At 45.8% G+C, this 17,244-nt stretch overlaps 1 protein-coding gene across 4 annotated transcripts in view; it reads right to left on the reverse strand.

Moving 5' to 3' along the window:
* The window catches only part of STAT3 (signal transducer and activator of transcription 3), a 72,082-nt gene extending 66,505 nt beyond the window's left edge, over positions 1 to 5,577 (reverse strand). For all 4 annotated transcript variants that reach the window (XM_032322368.1, XM_032322366.1, XM_032322367.1 and 1 more), the window contains exon 1: positions 5,338 to 5,577. The gene's annotated coding sequence lies outside the window, so the exon portion shown is untranslated. The remainder of the gene's footprint in view (positions 1 to 5,337) is intronic.
* Between the last annotated feature and the right edge of the window lie 11,667 nt (positions 5,578 to 17,244).

Below are 17,244 nucleotides of genomic sequence, written 5' to 3' on the forward strand. Positions count from 1 at the left end.
CTGAAGCCAGGAAGTTAAAGCACTGACCTTGCAAGGTCTAAGAGGTGCTGGATTCGGGAATAAAGCCCAAGGAGTCTGACCTCACAGTCCATTCTTTTACTTCCCATAGCAGCTTTGGCTCATGAGACCCTCAAACACATGGCCCAAGCATTTCGACAGTACAATGTTACATTAGGAATGCTCAAAATGAGTTCCTTGTCTAATGGAGTTATAAAGCAAGCCAAAGGTCAGGCAAAAGTTCAGTGATTAAAAGAGTCATTTATTGGGGCACCTGGGTGGCTCAGTGGGTTAAGCCTCTGCCTTCGGCTCAGGTCATGATCCCAGGATCCTGGGATCGAGCCCCACATCGGGCTCTCTGCTCTGCAGGGAGCCTGCTTCCTCCTCTCTCTCTGCCTGCCTCTCTGCCTACTTGTGATCTCTGTCAGATAAATAAAGAAAAAATCTTTAAAAAAAAAAAAAAGAGTCATTTATTCTTATGGGTGGGGGTAGCAGAAAGAAAACCCAGATAATCCAAACCTTATTGTATTTTGGGGGGTAGATTTGCCTTCCTTATTGTTTTTTTATTAGGCTATTAGAAAGAAATTTGCTATAATTATGTCCCAGTTAGGGCACCTGGGTGGCTCAGTGGGTTAAGACTCTACCTTCAGCTCAGGTCATGATCCCAGGGTTCTAGGATCGAGGCCGGCATCGGGCTCTCTGCTCAGCGGCGAGCCTGCTCACCGCTCCCCCCACCACCCCGCCTCTCTGCCTACTTGTGGTCTCTGTCAAATAAATAAATAAAATCTTAAAAAAAAAAAAGTCCAAGTTAAACTGGTAAGTAGAAAAAGGTACAAAAAATCTGGAGATACACACACCATTAACCATTAATACAAGTATTAACAGGATATATATTACATATATACCCACACATACATATATATATAAAAAATACATAGAGCTTATAGTTCTACAAATTTAAATATTTTGTAACAGCATATATTTCTTTTGTAAGCAGGACCAAACAACTTAGTTTTGATAACATGTGAACCCAATAAGGAACAGAAAAGAAGGGGGAAGAGCCACAGCTCAGCAGCTTCCTTTCCCCTCAGTTCAGTCCTCCTAAATTAAGAACCTACACTTGCAGCTCCCTGGACACACTCTGCTGTTTTAAGCCTCTGCACATTCATGCTCCCTGGCCTTGAATGCAACTGTTCACCACTCAACTTTATCAGGAGAACTCCTATTCAAACCTACAAAACATAGGTGTTCCGACCTGATAAAGACCCTTTTCATAGGTGTTCTGACCTGATAAAGACCCTTGGTCATAAGCCTTTTTCTCACCCCTAAAGAAAATGAATCTCTTTTCTGGGACAATTAGTAAGAACTTACATTTATGGAGTTCTTACTGTGTGCCAGGCATTATGCTAAGCATTTTACCTGTATTTTCTCAATGCATCTTCAACAGTTCCAGGAGATAGGCCCTGTTACCCTCTACCTTTACAGATAAGAAACTGAGACTCAGGTTCTGAGGAGGAAGCAGCTGATCCAGGATCTGATCCCAGACTTGTCTGACTCCAGAGCATCAGATGTGAACCTCTTATCCTGTCACCTCCCCTGCCCTCTTTCCTAACTAAAGCAACACACACCCTTGTCTGCATCACGCCTCTAGATCCGTGAAAATAGGAAGCATATTTCATTACCCTTAGATACCACCAAGCACAGTAATTGGCTCTCAGTATAAAATGTCTGCCAATAATTAATTAATTAAAACAAAATGAAATGAAATAAAATGTTTGCCAGCCTGATCTAAGAGTTCTGACAATCCTCACATAATGAGAACTGAGCAGAATAGAAATTCATTCTTCCACATGCTGCTCCTTTTAAGAACTAGAGACATTTCAAACAACTGACCACCAAAGTACCATCTGGCCATCCGGACTAAAGTACACCACAGTAAGCGGAGGTTCTGAGGGACAAGCATGTAACTGGGATATTAATCCTTTTCACCGTGACTGACAAAGTCCGAAAAGGCCGGGCACAGTCATCCTGCTGTATCTCACCAAGGTTGCTCTAGGAACCAGGACTTCAAGATCTGGGGACACCCTTCAAGTGCTCTTTTGGTGGTTTTTATGAATGACCCAAAAGTTCCAGTAGAATTGTTTAAATATGGAAGACATAAAATATAGGTGGCCATTTACAGCCAACCAAAAATCCTAAAAGACACTTCTGCACTTAAACACACAGATCTGTTAAGTCAGAACACCTCTCTGGGTGCTGGCCCAATTTATAAGCTCAGCCCCAAGGACAATTCCCCTAGGGAAGATGCCATGTGCACTGATCTACTTTGTACAAATTAACCAATGCTAGGCACGTGCCCAACACACAGGAGGCACTCACTCCACAATTAAACACCAATACTTGGCCTCCTACATCTTTGAAAGGACAAAACCTGAAATTCCATGGTCTGGCCTCAAGACCTCTTATGAGTAGACACTCCTCCCCTACCTTCCTAATCTACCAGGATTTTATTCCTACTGTACCACCATACCTCCTTACCCCCAATTCTTTACACCTATCAAATTCCAGCTATTATTTGGGACTCAGATCAAATCTCTCCTTTGGCAAGACGACTTCCTAGACCATTCCAGACCTTATAGCCTCTTCTTCCTCTGAAGACCTATAGCACTTAGTGCAGCACTGTCCAAAAGAACTTTCCAGGACAATGAAAATGTTCTATAGCTATGATACTTTTTTTTTAAGATTTTATTTATTTATTTCACAGACAAATCACAAGTAGGCAGAGAGGCAGGCAGAGAGAGAGGAGGAAGCAGGCTTCCTGCCAAGCAGAGAGCCCGATGTGGGGCTCTATCCCAGGACCCTGGGATTATGACCTGAGCCGAAGGCAGAGCCTTTAACCCACTGAGCCACCCAGGTGCACCAGCTATGATACTTTTAACATGTAACAGCTACCTCATTGAATGATGGCACAGATTTAAGGTCTCAGCACCTCTTTAAGGACATGTTGTTCTACAGGGATAATGCATTTATCAAGCCCCTCAGTGGACTGCAAGTCCTGTGAACAAAGCCTCTGATTTTTCATGGCAACTTTCACAAAGTCACAAAAGGCAAAAATATGTGTTGATCTGTACACCACCTCTGGGGAATCCATAAGGTAAAAAAGATGCTGGACTAAGCATCTGGAATGCTCCCATCTCCCATTGGAAAGTTAAAGAGAACCAGAGCCAGGAAGGAGAAAGCAACTTTCTAGAGACACGAATGATCACTGATCAAGCCACAAAGCACTCTGGATTAAACTGCAATTTTTTCTCCCTCTCCATTAGCAAATAGCTAAATTCTGACAAGTTACACTAACTAAAAAGTTTGTGACTTCCCAAGTTAGACACAGCAGATGAAAAAATAACCTAAGCATACCCTGTTTCTACTTATTTTTGCACCTGTACTGGCTATCTCCCTTGGAGTCTTAACAGCCTAATGGTGGTATTTCACTGTCCAGAGAGATGTTACAATTTCAGTGACACTTTTCCCAGCAGGGTCCGGACTCACTGAAAATCAAGACCTAATACTTAACATAGACAGACAAAATAACACAAAATATACCAAAACTACGAGTTCCACCACTGTGACATTCTGCTGCCTTGGGCAAGCGCCTTGTTTCTTTGGCCTCAGTTTTCTTATCTATAAAATGGGGATAATGTCATGTGAACTATCTACCCTTTGTAGGGCAAGTCATAGCTGTGGATATTTCTAAACAGTTATTCTTGCCAAAAGTACTATATACAGAAAGAAAAGATCCGTGAATTTGCTAGTGGTTCTCCGTGGTGGATATGCTAACGAATATACAGACTTTAAGATCAAACCTCTAATATCTAATTTTTTCCCCTGGTATTCCAGACTTCTTTTCTCCATCCCACTATGCAAATATCTGAGCAAAAATTCTGCTAGTATGCCAGTCTGGCACATGTAACAAGGAAATAAATGTGTTGATTCAAGGAACACAGACATATTTAATATAGAACAGAAATTTGGCTGAATCGAGTCATAACAGTCCAAATCCACATATGAAAGACTGAGATGATTTATAGTTCTGATTTATTCCAACCAATGCTTTATCAGCAAAGCCAACCAAAAAGTTACAAACCATACACAGAATATAACCTGTAGATGCACACATGATAAAAACCAGCAGATACACATTATGCACATTTTTATTTAAAAAAATAAAAGTGTGTACCAATACCAGACACAAAGATGTGCACTAAATATGGAAAAAGCAAGTTGGATGACGGTGTGAATTTTGCTAACTTAAGCCCAACCACACCCCCCAATCACAGGTAAAGTTTGCACACATGGCTTTGCCAAGGCCAGCCTGTCTTTGTTTCCCTCTGCGTTTACCCAAGATCTTGGCTCTAAGACAGAAAACTCCCACTCTCGATTGGTTCATTCTGTCCTATGCAATTAAGCAACACCACAATCCAGTAAACGCAAGGGCTCAATTATTTATCTTCTGGCTAAGTTTACCAGGTGTTTATAAAAGAACAATGTCAAGGAAGAAAGAGGTTTATTTCTCTCTAGAACTGGCTTGATAGAGGTTTTATTTTGCTTTGTTTTGTTTTTAGAAGGGGAGGAGAGAAGCAAGGTTTAATGTATGGGGGGTAAAAAAAGACGGGAGGGAATTTAAAAAAGAGTCCAAGACTGTCAATTTCCCTACAGGAAACTTGATTCTTATGCAATAATCCTAGCCACAACCAACCAGCCTGTGGGGCTGCAGGGGGGAGACACCTATTCCTACCTCTAGAGGGGCACAGCTGGCTCCTAAAGGAAAGAGAACAGGGCAAGGCCGAGGAATTGGCTCACCCGGGAACTGGCCGCCGGGGAGAGGGGAGAAAGCTCTTTCCAACACCCCCAACGCCCCTGCCCGTGATCTCTGCCTGCGTGACAGTTGCTCCTGTTGCCGGAACGTCCCCAGAGCCTCGGGGAGCAGGAAGTCGGGGGGCTGTCTCTCACTCCTACCACCCCCACCCTGGGTGCTTTCGCCCCACTGTCCTCCCCCTTGAGCCCGTTTTCTCTCTTCTTCGGCGTCTGCCCTTTCTCCGAAGAACGAAACTTCCTTCCAGCGCCCCGTCCCTTCAGAGGCCCGCTCCTGTCATTCCGGGAGTTGTCCCTTCAGTTCAACCCTGGCGTCTCCACGTATTCGCCACTACCCCCCCCACCCCACTGAAGTTTCCATCCACAACTCCCCCAAACACCGCAGAGGCTCCCGGCCCCTCCCGCGACCCTCCGGGATCCCCAGGCCTGGGGGCCGTCGGGGAAGGTGGCCCCACCCTTCACCCCCTTCACCTGTTTCTCGGGCTCGGGCCCGATAGACCGGGGCTGCGCTTGCGCCGGGGTGCGGGCGGCGGGTCTCCCTCAGGCCGCAGGGCCTCTCCTGGCAGACGCGGAGAGAGAACGCAGAGCAGGGGTGCTCGTCAAGGATCCGGTTCGGGCTCGCTCGCTCCGCGGCGACGTCGGAACCCCAGACTCCCCCCTCCCCGTCTACGCCGCGGCAGCTCCGGAAACCGCTGAATTACAGCCCCTCCAGCCAATCCCCGCCCAGCCCCAACTTGGCAGGGACACGCCGCTTCTGCATAATTCATGAGACGGCCAGTTTTCCCGGCCGCCCAGAGGCACTGGTGCGTGTACTGTACACCCGAAGCCCCACCCACTGGCCAATGAGGAGAGCCTCTGGGGAAAGGGCGGGGACAACAGTAGGCTGGGAACGCCCCTGTGCTGGCTGTTCCGAGCACTAAGTATCTCTCCCTCCGCCACAGCAGAGGAGGAGCCGCGGCCTTGGGCACAGAAACCCGGGGGGAGGGAGGGAAGATGACCGGAATGTCCTGCTGAAAACTCAGCTGAGTTCCTGGCAATGCGTGACGTCAGGACACTTTAAATGCCCCTGATGCGGCTCTCTTCTGCCTGCTCTCCCTTTTCCCAGCTTTTGGCACAACGTGGGGTCGAGGTTGCAGGCCACTTACCACGTGGGAATCAACCAGTTAGACAGTCCCCAGGTATCGCCAGATCCTCAGGGGCCCAGCGCCAGAATTGGGTTTTTGGGGACAGCAAAAGGAACATGGGTGACTCCCGCCTGCTTTGAACTTCAGTTTCTGCGTGAGTCGGGACACACAGACACCCGGAAACATGACGTGGAAATAGAGTAATTACTAGAGTGCGTGGGGAGAGGGTAGTGGATTTAACCCTGTTCTCCGTTCCGTCGCTTCAAGCATCAAACGCCAACGGCTCGCATATTGGCGGGTTCACAAAAAGGCAGACGATAAAGCATGTGAAGATTGACAAACACATTATTTTTATAAGTCTGAGCCGAAAATACTTGAAATAGCCTGCCTTTTTCTTCTTCGTCTAGTCTATTTCGATTGCAAATTTTACTGCATTGAAGCCAGTAGTTTATAGGAAATGTAGACATTTTACCTTACAAAATAGGGGATGTACCTTGCATAATGAAATGGGGGAGGTGCCCGCTGACACTATCAGGATTTTTTAAAATAACAGCTATTAATATTTGTGTTTATTGTGTTTACTACAAAACAGTATAAAGATGAGATCTAAACAGGGCTCTTACGACACCAACCAGGTAACCCCTGATGAGTTTTCTTCATTTCTTTTTTTTAAAGTTTTTTTTTTTATTTATTTGACAGACAGCGGGCGCGAGAGAGAGAGCAAAAGCAGGGGGAGCGGCAGGCAGAGGGAGAGGGAGAAAGAGAAGCAGGCCCAGGACCCTTGGGATCATGACCCAAGCTGAAAGCCCATGCTTAACGAATTGAGCTACCCAGGTGCCCCAATGAGTTTTTTTCAATGAAACTTTTCATTTCATGGTTGAGTGAAACATGTTCATGTTTCAAAAACTGACGTAGTTCAGAAAAGTCAAAAACTAAAAATGAACTTCCATCACCTTCTGGTGAGAAATTTCTCAGAGAAATTTCTGGTGAGAAAATCAATGGCTCTTAACTTTTGGGGGGCAGGGGTAAGGGTGTCACAAGTGCTTCTGAGAGTCGGCTGGAGACTATGAATTCTAGCCCCAAGAAATCAGCAGCATAACTTTTACTCGTCGATGGTTCCCCAGATGCCTGAAGCTTAGCCAGACTCCAGATTTGGATCTTTGGACCACCTTAAATCCAAGTTAAGAGGAGAAGGTGTCTGTAGCACAATTGGTAAAGTCCCTGGTGGTGGAATTGATTTTCCCATCCCCTTCTGCAGACCCAGCCCAGTCCCAGTGTGGAAATTACTGTACTTGTCTGGGGTGTGTGTGTGTGTGTGTGTGTGTGTGTGTGTGTGTGTTCCTGTGTTTATCTTCACCCCTGAACAGTAGAACAGATACCCTTACCTTCCATCTCACCTAAACTCTGCTTTAGCTGTGCTCTTCCAGGCGACTGACTGCCTCCCTAAAAACGTAAGGTCTGATATTTGTTTAACTATTTACTGCTTACAAAGCAGTTACTCTTTCCCTCTTGTCTTTTTCACAATAATTATGTGTAGCAGATAGAAGCCGTATTATTTACCAATAGAAAACTAAGGACAAAAGAGTGTGACACTCCTTGGGGTGCCCAGGTAGCTCAGCTGGTTAAGCGACTGCCTTCAGCTCAGATCATGATCCTGGGGTCCTGGGATCGAGTACTACATTGAGCTCCCCTTGCTCTGCGGAGAGCCTGCTTCTCCCTCTCCCTCTGCCTGCAGCTCCCCCTGCTTGTGCTCTCTGTCTGTCAAATGAATAAATAAAATCGTAAAATTTAAAAAATATATATAGTTGACACTCTCAAGATCAAAGAGATACTCAGCAGTATACCAGGTAGATTTAGAGTCGAATTTTTGGACTCCCCATCCCATAGCTTTGTTCATCCACTCAAACCCCGCCCTCTTCCCTTCACTCTTCAGCAGGTGGCCTTTTCTTCCCTCACTGCCCCCCACCCCCGCCACAGGTCACATAAAATGTTCCCCTGAGCCTGTCTGTTCCACCTATAAAACCTCTCTCCAGCCCCACTACTGGCCTTTCTCCACACTCTACCAAATCCCCCCAGCTTACAGATGGCTCACAGTTTCTCCCACATAAGCCAATGTTTTGACCTGAACTCTGCTTTCCAGCCCTCTTCCTTCCATACCACACACCTTAAACTCCCACACTGAATTTATCATCTTCCTGCAAACATGTCAACACCTCTGTTACTTTATGCCTTTGTGGATCTTCTTCCCTCCGCCTGGAATGCCTTCTCTTTCCTCGTTCTCAGCCAGAAAACTCTTACTCATTCTTCAAAGCCCAGTCCAACATTACCTCCTCAGGGCTTTCTGAGATTCTTCCTGGCAAAGTTAATCTCCTGCCGGACTCCTTTAGCAGCTTGTTTCCCCATCCAGGATGGCGCTCTTTACCTTGGACTGCAATGTCTCCATTAATTAGCCTATTTCCTGATAAATGAAATTAATAATTAACACATAGTAAGTAATTACCGTGCTCCAGGAACTGTGCTAAGCCTTTTCCCTAGATTATCTCTTTTGATCCTCACCAATACCCAGTAAGGTAGGTACTACCGTAATTCTCATTTTCAACTGAGAAAATTGTGGTTGAGACAGTGGAAGATAGGTCCAAGGTCTCACAACTAGAAACTATGGACTAACTCAGAATGAGAGTCAGCTATGGCTGGCTCCAAAGCCTGGACTCTGCTTGCATGCTTAAAACACATCCCAAGGATGCCTGGTGTACTCGCTTCGGCAGCATATATACCAAGGATGCCTGGCTGGCTCAGTCCGTGGAGCATACAATTCCTGATCTCAGAGTCATGCGTTCAAACCCTACATTGGGTATAAAGATTACTTAAAAAAATATATACATATATATGTGTATGTATGTATGAATATATATACATATATTCCCATAGAAAAATATATATATATATTCCTGTAGGAATATAGCTGTAGGTTCCTGGAAGCTTAAACCCCTAGCTATATGCTAGAATTATTTTCATAATTCTAGCATATATTATTACTATTTTAGCAATATTATTTTCATAATTCTAGCATAAAGCATCTAGCAAACTCAACTAAGCATGGGTTAAATATTGATAAACATATATTGAATAATCATTTCTGCAACAGCTAACATGGAGTGTTCACTATGAACTAGCTCTTGCTCTGAGCATATATTATTAACCCAATTATTAACCCACTTAATCCTTGTAATGATCCCATGAAGAGGATACTGTGATTTTACAGATGACGAATAGGTGGCTTATCCTAGTTTAAGTGACTTACCCAAGAACACAGACCCCGTAAATGGCAGAACCGGGATTCAAATCCAAGTGTATGTATGGGACGCCTGAGTGGCTCAGAGGGTTAAAGCCTCTGCCTTTGGCTCGGGTCATGGTCCCAGGGTCCTGGGATTGAGCCTTGAATTGTGCTTTCTGCTCAGCAGGGAGCCTGCTTCCCCCTCTCTCTGCCAGCCTCTCTGCCTACTTGTGATCTCTGTCTGTCAAATAAATAAGTAAAATCTTAAAAAAAAATCCAAGTGTGTCTAACTTGAGAGCCTGACTAGCTGCTCTTCCTTAACTATATCCCCAGGCTGAGCCTTCGTTTGGATTCCTAAGGAAGAGTCTTAAGGAGGGGAAAGATGAGGTGCCCACCATCCTCAACCCATCTAAGTGGATAAACCAGCGTCCATCCCATTCAAGCCTGTAGTGGTTTATAAACACGTCTGCAAATTCTTCGATACTTCTCCCATTTAAAGGTAGACTTATTCCATTCCCTTGGTAACTCACTTCTAATAAATAGAACACAGTGAAAATGATGCTGTGTGACTTCTGAGGTGAGGCCATAAAACACCATACAGCTTCCACTGCACTCTTTCCCTTGGGACACTCACCCTTGGAACTGTTGGAGGAAGCCCAAGCTATATGTAGAGGCCGCATGAAGGGGTTCTGGCCAGCAGTTCCGCTAAGGCCCAGCTGACAGCAAGCATCAGCTGTGAGTAGAGCCAGCTCCCAGATGATTCCAGCCCCAAGTCACCTTAACAGAGGCCAAGTAAAGCAGAGGTGGGTGGTTTTTGCTGAGCCTTAGACAGATTACAAATTCATGAGCAAAATAAGTGTTGACATTGTCTTAAGCCGGTAAGTTTTGGGGTGGTTTGTTACATAACAATAAGTAAGTAGGGTAAGCTTCCATTTATCATTTCAGAGAGATTCTGGAACGATAAGCTAGATCAGGAAGGGAGACTGATCAAACTTTGTAAGGTTCTAGAAACTTTATTTACTCTCTTTTCCCTGGAGGAACTAGCAGGTAAACTCTAAATCAAGAAGACATGGCAAAGGGGGCGCCTGGGTGGTTCACTGGGTTAAAGCCGCTGCCTTCATCTCAGGTCATGATCCCAGGGTTCTGGAATCGAGCCCCACATCAGGCTCTCTGCCCAGCGGGGTGCCTGCTTCCTCCTCTCTCTCTGCCTGCCTCTCTGCCTACTTGTGATCTCTGTCTGTCAAATAAATAAATAATTTTTTTTTTAAGATTTTATTTATTCGTCAGAGAGAGAGCACAGGCAGACAGAATGGCAGGCAGAGGCAGAGGGAGAAGCAGCCTCCCTGCTGAGCAAGGAGCCCGATGCGGAACTCGATCCCAGGACGCCGGGATCATGACCTGAGCCGAAGGCAGCCGCTTAACCAACTGAGCCACCCAGGCGTCCCTAAATAAATAATAATTTAAAAAAAAAAAAAAAAGGAAGAAGAAGACATGGCAAAGAAGAGATTTGGAGAAGAATCTTGGGGGTGACAAATGAGTGGTGCGTCACTGCGGTGACACAAGGGAGCAAGGGGCAACTTGGGTGTGTGATGGGACCCCTGTGGGGCTCAGCAACAGAAAGGCTCATCAGGGCTGCCCAACTTCCCCCTCACTGAAATAATAGAGAAGATCATCTCTCCTTCCTCCTGTCTGAAGAACAGTCCTCCCTCCTCAATACTTTCAAGGCAAAGCTCTTTACCTATGCTGCTTAAAACATCATTCATACCATATCATTCTGTCCCTTCAGTGGCTTCCCATGGGGCTTAGGATAAAATGGTTCTCCTTTTTCTTATCCCTGTCAAGGCCCTGCCTATTCCACCAACCTCTCTCCTGCCCACTAAATTCCAGCTAGTCCCTCTTCCACCTCAGGGCCTTTGCACAGGCCTTCCCCCCCACCCTTTGCCAGCTTTGGCACATGCTAGTTCCTTCTCACCCTACCGGTCTCACTTGCTTAGAGAGGCAGGTGTAACTGTGTTGTGTAACTACCCCCACTGACAATTGCTTCCAGTGTGTTAATCACTATCTTTATGTGCTGTTTCCTGTGAACTCTTAGCATTCTCATTTATTTATCTGTATAAATTTTCTTATCTGTCAGTCCCAGGAAAATGAATCTTACCTGCTTGCTGCTTCCTTCTCTTCCCAGTGCTGGGCACATTGTAGGTGCTCAATAAATGCTTTGTGAATGAGTGGAAGTGCTCTTGGTCTCACCCTTCCCCTCTCTTGAGTTTTATCAATTCTCCTCCCCTTCCTGACCTTGTCTCTGGTCATGTCTCTGTCTCAATGTCTCTGGAGATATTCCTTCTTTCCTATCTTGACCCTCAAGTTACCCCTGCCCTTTCCCATCATGGCCCCCATGTCCTCACCTCCACTCGTTCTGCCAAGGTGGCTTCTGTCCTTTTTCTTCATAGGACAGTGCTCTTGAAGGCCACCAGGGATCCCCTCCTCACCAAAGCTAATGTCTTCTTGTTGTCATTTTACTTAACGTTGCAGTAGAATGTGGTACTGTCAATCACCCGCCTGTCTCCTAGACATTCTCTCCTTCCTTGACCATTGCAGCAGTCAATAAAAGCCATTGCATTAACTACAAAGCTGATGGAGCTGAAGTGAGACACACTCGGTTTGAATCTTGACTTTGACATGGAATGGACTGTGCCGCCCTGGCCAAGTTCCTTACCCTCTCTGAGCCTCAGCATCCACATCTTTGAATGGAGAACATAATTCTGACTTTGATTAGTTTGCATTAAAATGTCTTTGATCAGAAGATAATCTCAAATTAACTGCAAAGCATGGCTGATAAAAGCCAGACCCCGGGGCACCTGGGTGCCTCAGTTGTTAAGCGTCTGCCGTCTGCCTTCGGCTCGGGTCGTGATCCCAGGGTCCTAGGATCAAGCCCCACATCAGGCTCCCTGCTCCGCAGGAAGCCTGCTTTCTCCCTCTCCCACTCCCCCTGCTTGTGTTCCCTCTCTCATGATGTCTCTCTCTGTCCAATAAATAAATGAAATTTTTAAAAAAGATTTTATTTATTTGTTTGACAGACAGAGACCACAAGTAGGCAGAGAAGCAAGCAGAGAGAGAGGAGGAAGCAGGCTCCCCACCACGTGGAGAGCCCGACTCGGGGCTTGATCCCAGGACCCTGAGACCACAACCCAAGCCGAAGGCAGAGGCTTTAACCCACTGAGCCACCCAGGCGCCCCAAATAAATAAAATCTTAAAAAAAAAAAAAAAAAGAAAAAAGCCAGACCCTGGCAGTGTTCACCACTCCGCCACCCCAACTACGCAGCAATGTGACCCTGGGCCAGTTGTGCAACATCTCTGAGCCTCAGTTTCCTCCTCAATGAAATAACTATGAGAGCACCTCCCTCATAGGTGGCTATGAAGATTAGATGAGATAACCTGCCAAGCATTCGATACAACATCTGGCTCATGGCAACCCCTTAATAGACATTAGCTCTCATTGTCTTATGCAATGTCTTTTTAAATCACAAAATCGGGGAGACTTGTTGGAAGAAAACCGAGATTTCTCCCAAATTCCAGTAAAGAGTTGAACAACCACACCCTGGGAAGGACAATTTTAGGGTCCTCACCAGAGCGAGTCCTTGCAGAACATCTCACTCAAGTTCTGTCTATCCTTTGTTATGACTGGAAGCTGTTGCTGAAAATGTTCAGTCTCTGTGGCTGTCAGCTCAAAATTCTAAATTACTGGCTGAGAGGATTTCATTGGCCCAGAAAGGACATCCTTGGCAAGGCAGCTATGGATGGGGCAGGGGTCTAGGTCAACCAGCAGAGGCCTGGAGGGAAAGGGCGGGGTCTTTTCTGAGCAGAGGGACATCCAATGCTGCTCAGAATTACCTGAGATAATGTTTATGAAAGTGCCCTGCATGTAGCAGGATGTACTTCCCCCTCTCTGACTATCCATGGTCCACTTTGCTGCTCCCCCCTTCCAATCCCCACGACCTCCTAAGATGTGCCATCCCTAAAGACGGGCACTCCTGCCTTTAATTCTAAATTCCATTCTCTTCTCCCCCACATTCCCTCCCTTGGCACACTCATATGTTCCTAGCACTTCCAGGGCCACCTCTCTTCTGTCAGCTCTTTTGTGCTGAGTCTTACTAGGTGCAGATAAATTACTTTCTCTTCTGGGTCCCCAGCAACATCCTCTGTAAGATGACTCCTTCTATTGCCTCATCTATAAAACAAAACCCTTTTTAGTTCCAACATTCCATAATTCTATTAATGGTTCCTCGATCATGCCTTCAGCTTTCCTGCCTCTACCTTTCCACACACTATCCCCTTTGCCTGGAGAACTTTCCCTGTCCCACATCACTGCTTTCGTTCAATTACCTTCATTGAATACTTACCATATTAACAGATACCTCTTGGGTCCTGCCTGGTGCTCAACAAATCCTTCGTTCCTGGGGATTTCTCCTCTCCCCACTCTGCAGTCGTACACCGGAATGGGTCCTTTCAGCCACGCCTATATTACATGAGCCTGTCCTCCTGGCCATAGATGATTAAATCCAGGGTGAACACTGATGTTAACTGCTTTAATCAGATTATCTGTGCCAGGAATCTGGAATTTGAAACTGAGAACCACAGAGCCTGGGAGCCCTTAGAGCTGAGTTCCATTAATGTCAGCATGTTAGAGAGGGCTATCCATCAACTCCCTCTCAGAAGTCCCTGGAGATCCCCTGGTTCCTATTCTTCCTACCTTAGCTGTTCAGTGGTTCCTTGGAGTCCACGGGATATCTTGGCAGCCTTCCAATGTAGGTTCCTTTTTCCCTTTATGGCCAGTGTCTTTTTCTTATATTTCCAACCAAATAATCATTAACCACTGCAATAACTGAGACACCATTAGGCTCTGGTAGCACAGAAATCATGGAAAATGCTATCTCAGCCCTCCACCAACATCTATTTGAAATCCTACCCATGTTTAGGAGTGCATCTTTCAAATGTCCCCATTTTCCCCAAGCAGGATTAATCCCTCTCCAGTGTACTGCTTTGGCATTTTGCTTTACCTCCCTTACCTCCCACCTTGAGCTATTTTGTATATCTGCTTTTCCCACTAATTGCAAATGCTTTAAAATCAAAAGCTAGATATGTTATCTTTTTAGTCTCTTGGCTCCTAGCACAGTATCACAAACAGATCACTGTTGTTTCAGCGTCTGGCTATCATCCTCTCCCTTTTCTGTTGATAACAGCAGTCCAATTTTCCTTTGGGAAATCAGCCTTCCTTCACTCTCTAGTCTATGGTTCTAGAAGTGGTACATAACCTAGATGTGGTCAGAGGCACAGAGATTCAGATTTATGACCTATTTATGACCTTTAGGGCCAATGGACAGCCTATCTGCGATTCTGGCTGGAAGGATTTGGAAAGAAACCCTCCTGGGGCGCCTGGGTGGCTCAGTGGTTTGGGCTGCTGCCTTCGGCTCGGGTCATGATCTCAGGGTCCTGGGATCGAGCCCCGCATTGGGCTCTCTGCTCCGCAGGAAGCCTGCTTCCCTCTCTCTCTCTCTCTCTCTCTCCCTGCCTGCCTCTCTGCCTACTTGTGATCTCTGTCTGTCAAATAAATAAATAAAATCTTTAAAAAAAAAAAAAAGAAAGAAAGAAACCCTCCTACAGTTACTGATGGTCATCTTTGCCAAAACATGGGGGAAAATCTGATTATTAATCCAACAAACAATGAAAAAGAGAAAATAAGAGGGGAAATAAACTTCCAATGACATTATATCAGAATTTGCATCTTGGATACCCTTGGAACCTATTACCAGGAATTATTTTATCACATTAATTCCTTCTGCATTTGTTTTCAGCTTTTTTCCCCTTCATTCTTTTTTAAAAGATTTATTTTTTTATTATTTTTAAAGAGAGAGAGAGTTAGGAGGGAGAGCCTGCACGCCAGTGAGGGGTGGGGCAGAGGGAGAGAATCTCAAGCAGACTCCCAGCTGAGGGGGAGGGGGCGCTCCATCCCATGACCTATGTGATGATGACCTGAGCAGAAATCACCAGTTGGCTGTTCAACTGACTGAGTCACCAGATGCCCCTTTATTTATTTATTTATAAGTAATCGCTATATCCAGCATGAGGCTTGAACTCGCAATCCTGAGATCAAGACTCATGTGCCCTACCGACTGAGCCAGCCCAGGCACCGTGATTGTTATTTTTTTTTGCTTTGTTTCTCTTGTAGCTGGTTTGAGTTTATGACTCAATAGAAGGAGTCTTCTCACTCATTCAACAAGTGTTTATTGAAATAAAGTTCTATGGGAGCCCTGAGAAAGGCAGGGATAGTATAATCAGGGTGGAGCTGGGGAAGAGGTTGGCTTAAGAGAGAAAGTGGGGAGGGGGAGGCCATTCCATAGAGAGGGAGCAGCCTGAGCAACGGCCCACAGGTTTGAAAATGTGTGGTCCATTTCTGGCCAGCAAACTCAGTAAAGAGCATGTTGAAGACCAGTAAGAACTGGGGCGGGGACTAGTCTCTTAAGGGATCTTGTGAGCCACGTCACTAAGTTTAACCCTTTGGTCAGAGGAAGGGGTTTAAACTGTAAGGTATGTTTTCTTAAAAAAAAAAAAAATCTGTTATCTCTAGATCTTCTATCTCTATCTGGTAGTAATTTGGGGAATGGATTGGAAAGAGAATTTAAAGTCCATTCAAAAATCCAGGTGGGAGCAGATGAGGGTCTGGACCAGAGAGGGGCTTAAACTGTTTTCTTCTGACCTCAACAGACCCCAGCCTTCTTAGCGCTTTGGAGGTACAATTTAGAGACCTGATAAACTCAATCTGAGGCTGTAGAACTTCCTTAGATCCCAAGGCGCACTTTTTGTTATCCTTTGAGAAGGCAATACCCCTAGTTTATTGTCATGGAAATAATGCTAATGATGGGTGGGCAAGTTCAGGGCAAGGTCAGGATTACTTTGTGGAAAAGATGCTTTGAAGCTGCGGGACCTTGGAATGCCTTCAAATCCTATTGGTCGGCTGTTGACTATCTCATCAGTACCTGAGACCCGCCCTCCTCCTCCCTTCAGCAGCAAGAGAAGAGGGAAGGGAGTAATTTCTGGTTCTGGGGAGGCTGTGGTCCCTCACTTTGCCGTGGAGCAAGGGGTAGCAGAAATGTGGCTGCTCAGAGAATTAGGACTGTTCTTCACAAAGCAGTGCCCAGGATAATCTGGGTAGGGAAGGCACAGCAAAGTCATTGCCCTGGTATTAAAATTGTGGTGGACCAGTGAGAGGCATGGCTTGTAGAAGGGATGTGTGTGTGTTAGGTGCCCAATTGTGGATAAGAGAAGTAAATGACAGCCTGGTATCTGAGGACTTCCCCTGGTTTCCCCTGGCCTTCTTACTTCACAGCTGGGGTCCTGACATCATTCCCTGCTTCTCACAGCTGTACATCTGGATTCCAGAAGAAGAAGGATCCTCTCCTGGCAAGAAGGAAGTTTCCTGGCTCCCAGGCTCTGAATTTTCTGCATCAGTTTTCATTTCTTTTGGCAGGAAGCCAACCCTTTCTGGGGGATTTAGAACTCCAGACTGCTGTACTTGTTGCTGGTGGCAGGGATAGGGGAGTTGAAGGGAAATGCATGGTTCATGAGGAAGGGCTCAGCTTGTTTGAGTTGTGGGAAAAAGCTGGGATGGAGCCCCAGAAGCGACACTATTTTCATTAGGGAGATTCTGGTATATAGGTGGAATCCACATGATGACTTGAGTCCATTGTTCTAAAAAAAATCCATAGCTTGTGGACAGGTAGGGCAGGCTGCTTACTCAAGGGCAAGAGAGACTGCATAGACAACAAAATAGGTGATCATCCCAGGATTGTGGGGAGAATTAACTATGCTGTGTGGCTATGACCAGCACATCCGACATGCACTGGAATCCTTTCTCTATGACATTCAGCCCTCTGAGTCAGGGTCTGTGAATTTTCCCCTCCCCAGGTTGCGTCCTCTAGGCCAGAT

The sequence above is a fragment of the Mustela erminea genome, chromosome 18 (genome assembly GCF_009829155.1).
Source record: "Mustela erminea isolate mMusErm1 chromosome 18, mMusErm1.Pri, whole genome shotgun sequence".
NCBI classification, from domain to species: Eukaryota; Metazoa; Chordata; class Mammalia; order Carnivora; family Mustelidae; genus Mustela; species Mustela erminea.